General features: G+C 40.9%; 1 long non-coding RNA gene across 1 annotated transcript; it reads right to left on the bottom strand.

The window, feature by feature from the left end:
- LOC145168765 (uncharacterized) lies at positions 1–698 on the bottom strand. Its single transcript, XR_013742075.1, has 2 exons — positions 413–698; positions 1–326 (listed from the first exon to the last, which is right to left on the bottom strand). It is a non-coding gene; the product is annotated as an uncharacterized LOC145168765 (long non-coding RNA).
- Between the last annotated feature and the right edge of the window lie 7,630 nt (positions 699–8,328).

The raw sequence follows: 8,328 nt of genomic DNA, 5'->3' as shown, positions 1-8,328 counted from the left end.
TGCTAAAAGTCAAAATTGGAATTATTGATCTGAGAACGGTGTAATCGGATTTGAAGTACAGTGCAGGTCTTGGAATCGTTATTGGCATATCGTTTGGAAGGATTATTCAGAATCGGAACTGAAGTCAGAAGCTATGCAATCGAATTTGGCACTTAACTGGAATTATTTAGGTGTGTTCGCCATTTGAAGGTCATACCTCAAAGTGAAAATCGGTGTGAAAAACCTTTCCTGCGAACGAGTGAAATCAGAGCCGGACTTCAATTGGGAAGAATATTGATGGTTTGTAGTTGGTGTAATGGTCCTGCAAGCAGAATGCGTTTGTGTATCTGTTCGCAATTGATAGTCAAAGGCACATTCAGAAAAGTCAAAATTAACTGAGGATCAGGGTCAACTATGAACGAACCTCTCTTACCTACGAACGTTCGTAAAACAAACCTGTGCTTGGATTCGGTTTTGCCAGTGATTCGCATCTAGAACTGGATTCACAGTCGCTAATGAGATGTTCGGAACAAACGGGGTTGTTGTTGGAATTAGCTTGGATTCGCAACTCACAGATGGACCTTGTGCTCGGAACGAACCTGGATTTGTGTTTGTATCAGTGTGCTCGGAACGAACTTGGATTCGTATGTTTATGCTTGGAACGAAAGTAGATGTAATTGATTGGAATCGTATTTGTGGTTTCGCTTGTGAACATTCGTTTGAAATCACGTTCCAGTCGCATTCTTTTAATCACACGTTAAATTGGGGAAGAAGATATACAAGTTATATTTTTAGTCCCTGCAACTTCAGCGATTTGACGATTCTGATCCCTGTATTTTTTTGACTTGGCACTCTTGGATTATATTCAGAAATTGTTACAAATGAAGGGAAAATTGATGCAGAATTACCTTTTCAGTCCCAGAATTTTAGCAAAGTGACAGTTTCAGCCCATTTTTCGAAAAGTTTGCAAATTTTAGGGCTGATGAACAGTTTTGGATTTTTTTAACGCACATATTTTTTTTCGTGAACAGAAAAACAAGGATTCCATCAAGTCTTGGCGGTTCGTAAAGTCGTTTTTTATATAACGTCAAATTTTTTCGACTATTTCGGATTTTATACTTCATCGTTTATATCATTTTGTCGCGAGGGAGCATAGTAATTTTTTATCCATTCAAGATCATTCTCATGACCATTTGAAGGCTTTATAATCATGTTTTTTATTATAAATCGGGGGAGAATTTGGTATGGCCATTCGAAATTCGATTTGTGACTTTTCAAATTTGAAGATTTTTGATAAAGCCTCTGGTAGAATTATGAAGGTAGCTTTTACAGTAACAGTTCTTCATCGAGCTCTTCTAAAGCTTTTACAGAGAAGTATCCTTTACAATAACAGTTCTTCATCGAGCTCTTCTAAGGACTTGTTATATCTCCGACTTCTAGTATTTTCTCGATCAAGTGGCGTTACGAATCTTAAAATTTCGGTTGTTACATGATAATTTTTGGTAGCTTATATCATTAGCTTATTTGAAGATCATTGTGACTTGGAGGGGGAGTTCTTCAAAGACAAGAAGTGATTCAGTTTCTTAATTCTGAAATGGGTTTTTATGGCGGGTTTGGCTTTATTGAATATCTTTGGGATTACATTAGAAAATGAAGTTTAAAGACATTACTTTAGTGCTTAGTTCATATATCCTAGAACCCGTTTTTGAAGACTATTGAAGAATCAAGATTTGTGGATTGCTTCAAATATTCCTCGTTGCAAGATCATTTCTTATTTGCTAGATGCTTGTTTTGGAATATAAAGCATTGTCATCCATTTCATACTTTGAGGGGGAGATTATAGGGTTTCAAAGTACTCCATGGATTATGGCAATGGGCCCCCTTGATGAAGTGTAGGTTAAAAGCCCAAGACTTGTCTTTTCCCTATAAATAGTCATGTATTATTCATTATTAGGGTTAAGAGTAAGGCAAAATGTAGCCGCCACGTTGTGAGGTTTCTTATGTAGAGTTAGATTTTTTAGTCTATTATGAAAGTGTAATTTATTCCTCATGTTTTGAATAAATCGAGTGATCAATCGACATATCTTCATATTTGCGTTTGTTCTTATTTTCCGCATCTTTTTCATCAAATCACAATTAGGGTTTTAATCCCAACAGGAAATGTATTAGAGGATTCAGGATGATTCTTGAGGAACGTACGGATAGGTGTGGAAGATAGTATTGGGACCGTACTACTGAAAGCATAGGATCTATACTCGAGAGACTCTAAGAAGCTTGTAGAATGACGAATTCTTCGGGTTTGTTTTAATTATTTGTATGGTTGTCTTTTTGTATGGGGGTGATTACTCGAGGAGGAGGTTCTGGTTCAGGTTCTGGTTCTGGCTCTGGTACCGAACCGATTGATGAGAGGATACACGAGTTTATTATGTCGGAGATCACTCACGATATTTTGGATGCAACTCCTGTGATGTTTGGTATCATCAAGGAGGGGATCATGGAGCTACTGTATAATCTCTTAGGAGCCTTCCGTGTCGAGATTGCAGCTGTTCAGTTAAGGGTATGAACTCGTTCTTTTCGAGAGTTCAAGGCTTGTGGAGCCTCATATATCTTCTAGAAGAAGGACCCTATTACCAACAGATGGTGGATTGTAGACATGGAGAACGCTCAACATACGAGTTTCTTCCATGAGGGATCGAAGGGGGGGGGGTTCGCATCTTGCCTTATGAGGGATGGAGTCCGCGATTGGTGGGAGGAGGTTGGTCATGCCTTGGGAGATGAGGTCGTGGTAGGCATGAATTGGACTGATTTTGTGATGAGATCCAGGGCAGAGTTTGCACATATTATTGAGGTGCAACAATTGGCGGGGGAGTTTCAATACTTTTTCTAAACGATGGAAACTATGGCGAAGATCACCGTCAAGTTCATAGGGCTTTATTGGTTCCGTAGTATGCTATGGATGAGGAGATGAAGAAGACGAGGTACCATGATATGTTGAGGGATGATATTCATGAGTTTATGAGTTTGTCGATTTGCATGACCTTGGAGGATATGATTGCTAGAGCCTAGGAGTAGGAGATTGAGTTAGCGCTTCAGATAAAGCGGAAGCAAGTTTCGGTTCAAGCATCAGTGGGTCCAGTGAAGAATCCCAAGACTTTGGATTCACGAGCTAAAGACCAATAGGGTCGGGGCCATTGCGGCAGGTATAGGAAACCGCATGATGTAGTGTGTCGCTTAGGAGGTATGGGCTACTACAAGTGTGGCGGGATTGGTCATATCAGCAGGGATTGTCCTCAGTGATCGAGTCGTATTTGTTTTCACTATAATCAGATGGGTCACAAGAAGGCCGTCTACTCGATATTAACTAGTGGAGCAATAAGTGAATCTGATCCAACTACACTGAGGATTACTGATGGCCGTGAGGGCATGGAGGAGGCTCCGATGGTGAGGAGTCGTGCGTTTCAGTTGAAGGCCGAGGAGGCCAGGGTTCTACCAGATGTTGTTGTTGGTACGTATCGTATTCATTTCCTTTCTGATTCCATTAATTATGCTTTTGATTATGTGATTATGTGTGTGAGACGTAAAGTTCGAAATGTTTAATTGTCCACCTAAGGTTCAGAGTTTCTTTACGATTGACTGGTCATTATTCAAAGGATCTTCATATGCTAGTATGCATATTGAAGGTCACGATTGGAGTGTATCTGGTTGAGCCAGTCTTATGCTTTGACGTGGGAGACTTCAACCAATGATAGTTTGAACCCTAAGTAGGGGAGAACTTGGCATTCTGCTTGAAGGATCAACATCCGGTTCGATTTTATGGTTTTAACAATGGGTCCAAAGGAAGTTACAATACAAGTATACTGGATTTTAGGATTCAGGATTGGTCAAAATCTTTCATGGTTGCGAGGTAATGAAGGATTGGTCAGACCGCGAGTGTGGAGTTAGTTGCCATAAGGTTCATTTCTTCAAATATGTGCGTGCTGTCCTCACATCATAAACTATTGAGCAAAGATCCCATTGTAGCCATTTGTGCCTTTCTCGGACACCGAAGATTATGTTAAAAGGAGCTTGAGTTGTTCAGGTCGAATGTCAGTTGAAGGGTTGGTTACCTTGCTATACCGATTGCTATTTATAGTAGGGGAAGAGCGGTTGTTCGATCTATCAACCAACTTCATGTCTTGATAAGTGTATTTTCGCATAGGCTTTTTTCATTAGTAAGTGGATCTATGGATTGGTTATCTACTCATTCTTGATAGTTGGTCAATTCATTTATGGTCATTAGTTGAATTTTTCGAGGATTTTGAATTGTATCAGTCGAAGGTGCTATGGATGCGTCGATCTTTCGTCAACTTTTTTTGGGGGGGGGGGGTATCTTGGTTTTGGGCCATGCGTACCCAAGGCAGTCTGGTCGTGGGAGCTTTATTCTTGCAAGCTCAGGTTGGTGGTGGCCTTGAATAGTGAAGTTCGAATGCTGCAACAACATTGAACAAGGGTGACACCGGGTTCTCTTTTGCCCAGTAATATCAGGTGTGGATGTTAAGAATCAAGTGGTGAAGTTTTGGGTTGGCATGGAATTTCGAATGGTTATGAAGTTATTAGAGTGTAGCTAAATCCAAATGGGGGAGAATCACTTGAGAGTAATGGAAATATTTCCAAGTTCGGGTCAACTTGGAGTTTCTATAACCAAGGACAAGAGGATAGCCAATGTTGGTTTTTGTATGAATCGAAGCTTATGCAAGGAATGATGTTCAACAATCATTCGTAATCAAGGAAGCAGATGTTGAGGAGTCAAAGTTATCTCTTCCGAACACATGAAGTATTGGCAGCGATGTAGTTTGGGTTCGTGACTAGGCTCAGGTTGAGGGTTGTGTGATGACCTATCTGCATGTTCTTGTCTGATTAAGACTTTGGGGTTCGAATCACAACCCGAACGCCTGATTGGGTCTAGCAGGTTAGGGTTTCGGCTCGTATTGATTTTGGTTGGGTATTCTTATGGATTGTTGGCAAGACCATGGGGTGGGCCCATGGAAATCATGTAAGTGTTATAAGACTACAGTTTGGCCCGTAGCATTCACTAAGTTGATAGATACCGTTGTGGAAGTGTTTTAAGACTACGGTGTGGCCCATAACATTCACTAAGTTGAGATATGTAGTGGTAGGAGCGTTGTAAGACTATGGTATGACCCGTAGCAATAACTAAGTCGAGATTGGCCGTTACAGTAGTGGTTGTAAGACTGTATGAGAGCCACAACATTCATATGGTTGAGTTAGAACGTTGGCTGAGTTGGGTCGGTTATGGTGTAAGGCTACGATTTGGCCCGTAGCATTCACCTGGGGCGAAATGAACTTTTTGTTGTTCATTATGATTGGTTAGTCTTTCTTTGTTTGGACTAGAGGGCAGTTGGAGCCGTGCCGACAGATAGGCTAGGATAGTCTTATCGGATAGACTCTTGGTTGGAGCCTCGTTGTGTGGACGTGTGAGAAGTTGTCAACTTCAGTCGTCGGATGAGGATTCTGTATTCCAGTTTATTAGCAGGACAACATGGAACTAGGAATATCTCGGATAGATCGAATTTGTGAATTCCTCGGTCAACAGGATTTGATGTATATGTTGGTATAGCAACAATGGTTGGGCTCATGTTGGGAGTCACCTTCGTATTTGAGTGCATGGTTGATGACTTCGATGGATGGTCATGGAGTTTTTTTTCCAGGTATCAGTGAGACAATGAACAGCTAGGGAGGTTTTGGTTGACTCGGATTATGGATTGTTGTCATCATGGTTACAGGTATAGTGATTCTGTCCGCCTGAAAGTCGGGTATAGTGCAAGTTTTTTCAGATTTCGGGCGAAGTAGTTAGTCCTTCTCTTTATTGGCTAATTATGGTGTGATGATGTTCATTTCTTCGTCAAATCTTATGTTTTGCTAAGTTTTGGTGTGGTAGCAGTCCCTGAAGGTGGACGTTTATGTGAGGCGATTTTTGTTTTTTTAGTGGTGTAAGGGATTTTGGTGGTTCAGGCAGTGTCGACTCGTGTTGTAGAGTAAGGAGTTAATTGAAAGGTCTGATTTCGAGGATGGAATCTAATTTAAGTGGGGGAGAGTTGTAACGCATGTTTCCCATAATGGACCAGTGACTGATATAAAGGAGTCAAAGTCATGGTTTTTAAGGAAAACCATATGCCATGACATGACGTATGGAGTGTCACGACGTGATATAAAAGAGGATGAACGCGTTCCTCGGATAGACGGAACGACGTGACAAGAAGGGTGTCATGACATGACGTCTGCTTCGGCCCAAGCCCATATTTTTAGGGTTTCCTCCATATTTAAGCCTCTAATCTCAGATTCAAGGCATCATTTTCAGTCTCCATCACTCCCCATAGAACCCTGAAGTAAATCATAATACCCTTTCCTCCATATTTGAGCTTACTCTTGGTGATTTGGTGCATTTGTAAGGATGAAGAAGATCCTTGTGTTGTAGAGAACCTTTTGGCAAGCTTAGAGATTTCAGATGAGCAACTTCTGGACCATTGTGAGTGTTCAAGTTCCAAGCTTTATGTTCCTTGCTTCTAGAACTAGGCTTTTTGTGTATTTTCTCCAAGTTTGGGAAAGTTTGGATGGAAAGATTCCATAAAGTTGGCAAATTTATGGTTCCTTGAGGTCCCTTGAGGGTTGTATGGTTTGGATCTGAAGTTTGGTTAAGTTTTGAATACATGCATGTGATTTTGGTTCCATTTTCATCATTTTGACCTAACATGAGCTCAAGACATGCATTGGACATGCATGTCTATAAAACATCGATTTTAGAATGTTTTTAGAGTAAGAAGGCCCACTGGAAAGTTGGAATGGATGGGTTAAAGGATTAGAGTCTGAATGCATTAAGTTGCCCAAATGCAATATTCACGACGTGACCATATGGAGGCCACGACATGACGATGAGGCTCATCGACTGCTTTGGATAAACTATGTCACAACGTGGTGGTATGACTATCACAGTGTGACAATGTTTTTGATCACGATTGAGTTGTTCGTATTGGATTGGGACTGAGTTATTAGCCACAACGTGGCCATGGTCTAGCCATGACGTGAGGGTCAGTCGTTGAGGGTTTCGACTGTTCACTTTGACTTTGACCGTTGACTCTTGTCTTGGTTGACTTTTGGTCAATTGGCTAGTTTAAGAAGGTGGACTAAAGGTTTACCTTGTGTGGTTTATTAGGAGGTGTATAACACCCGTTCTTTGGCTATGAGAGAGTTGTTAGCTGTTGACTACATCTGCAAGGTGAGTCTTCTCACTATACTATGTAGGATGCTAATTTTCTTTGTAATACTTGCATGAAAGACTAGGGTGTGGCCCTTTGCATATGTATGAAAGACCAGGGTTTGGCTCCTAGCAATTGTATGAAAGACCAGGATGTGGTTGTAACATCCTAAAAATTAGAGCAAAATTTTTATTTTTCAAAAACAACCCAAACACCATAATTGTTTACAAAAAATTGTTTCAAAAGTATAAGTCATAAATTAGAGTATCCCAAAATATAATAAAATAAAATCCAAAGGAATGTGCACGATCATGCCTTTTCTTTCCCTCGATCCTCTGAAGTACCTGAAAAAAACAAACTGAAACTGTAATCCAAATCTTAGTGAGTTCCCCCAAAGTACCACACACAATAATACACACAACAACATGCATACATGAGCCTTTAGCATGACTGGACCGCTTTGCAGGCCTACAGACTATCTGGACTGCTCTCAGAGCCTTCAGCCTGACTAGACCACCTCACAGGCCTTCAGTCTATCTGGGCCACCCTAGATATCTTGGCCTTCAGTACCAGCTGGTTCGCCTCAATCCAATTACCCAACAAACCATAAAATGTCAACATATACAATATCAAACAATAATCAACAAACACAGGTAGTCCTGCAGATTTACCAGTCTAATCACATAACAAGTGAATACATATCTCTGCAGCAAATCCAATGGGCCGGCCTTGGTGCCTTCAATCCATAAGTATATTGAGGAAAACTCACCTCTCAGTCCGACCAAATAGCTGAATAGGTCTCTGCTCCGGATATCAGCTCTACCCGTCACATATTCATTAAATAGTGACCAATCTCAAATACAACTCAAAATACCCAAAATACCCTTAGGTCAAACTTGGTCAAATCTTGTTCAAAGTCAAAAAGTCAAGCCTTGTCAACACAACTTAGTACACCCAGTGTACTCAGCTTGTACGCTTAGCGTACACGAGTTTGACCAGAAAACGCGATGTTGACCTGGTTTACCCAGCGTACGCTGCCTTCACTTAATCCTTCTATTAAGAGCTTATTTCCTTAAGCTCTATCGCCCGATTCTCA

This window comes from Lactuca virosa, chromosome 4, assembly GCF_052849685.1.
Source record: "Lactuca virosa cultivar CGN04683 chromosome 4, Lactuca_virosa_CGN04683_v6, whole genome shotgun sequence".
In the NCBI taxonomy this organism is placed as follows: domain Eukaryota; kingdom Viridiplantae; phylum Streptophyta; class Magnoliopsida; order Asterales; family Asteraceae; genus Lactuca; species Lactuca virosa.
Note: the sequence above shows the minus strand (reverse complement) of the source record. Positions and strands in the feature narration are given on the sequence as shown.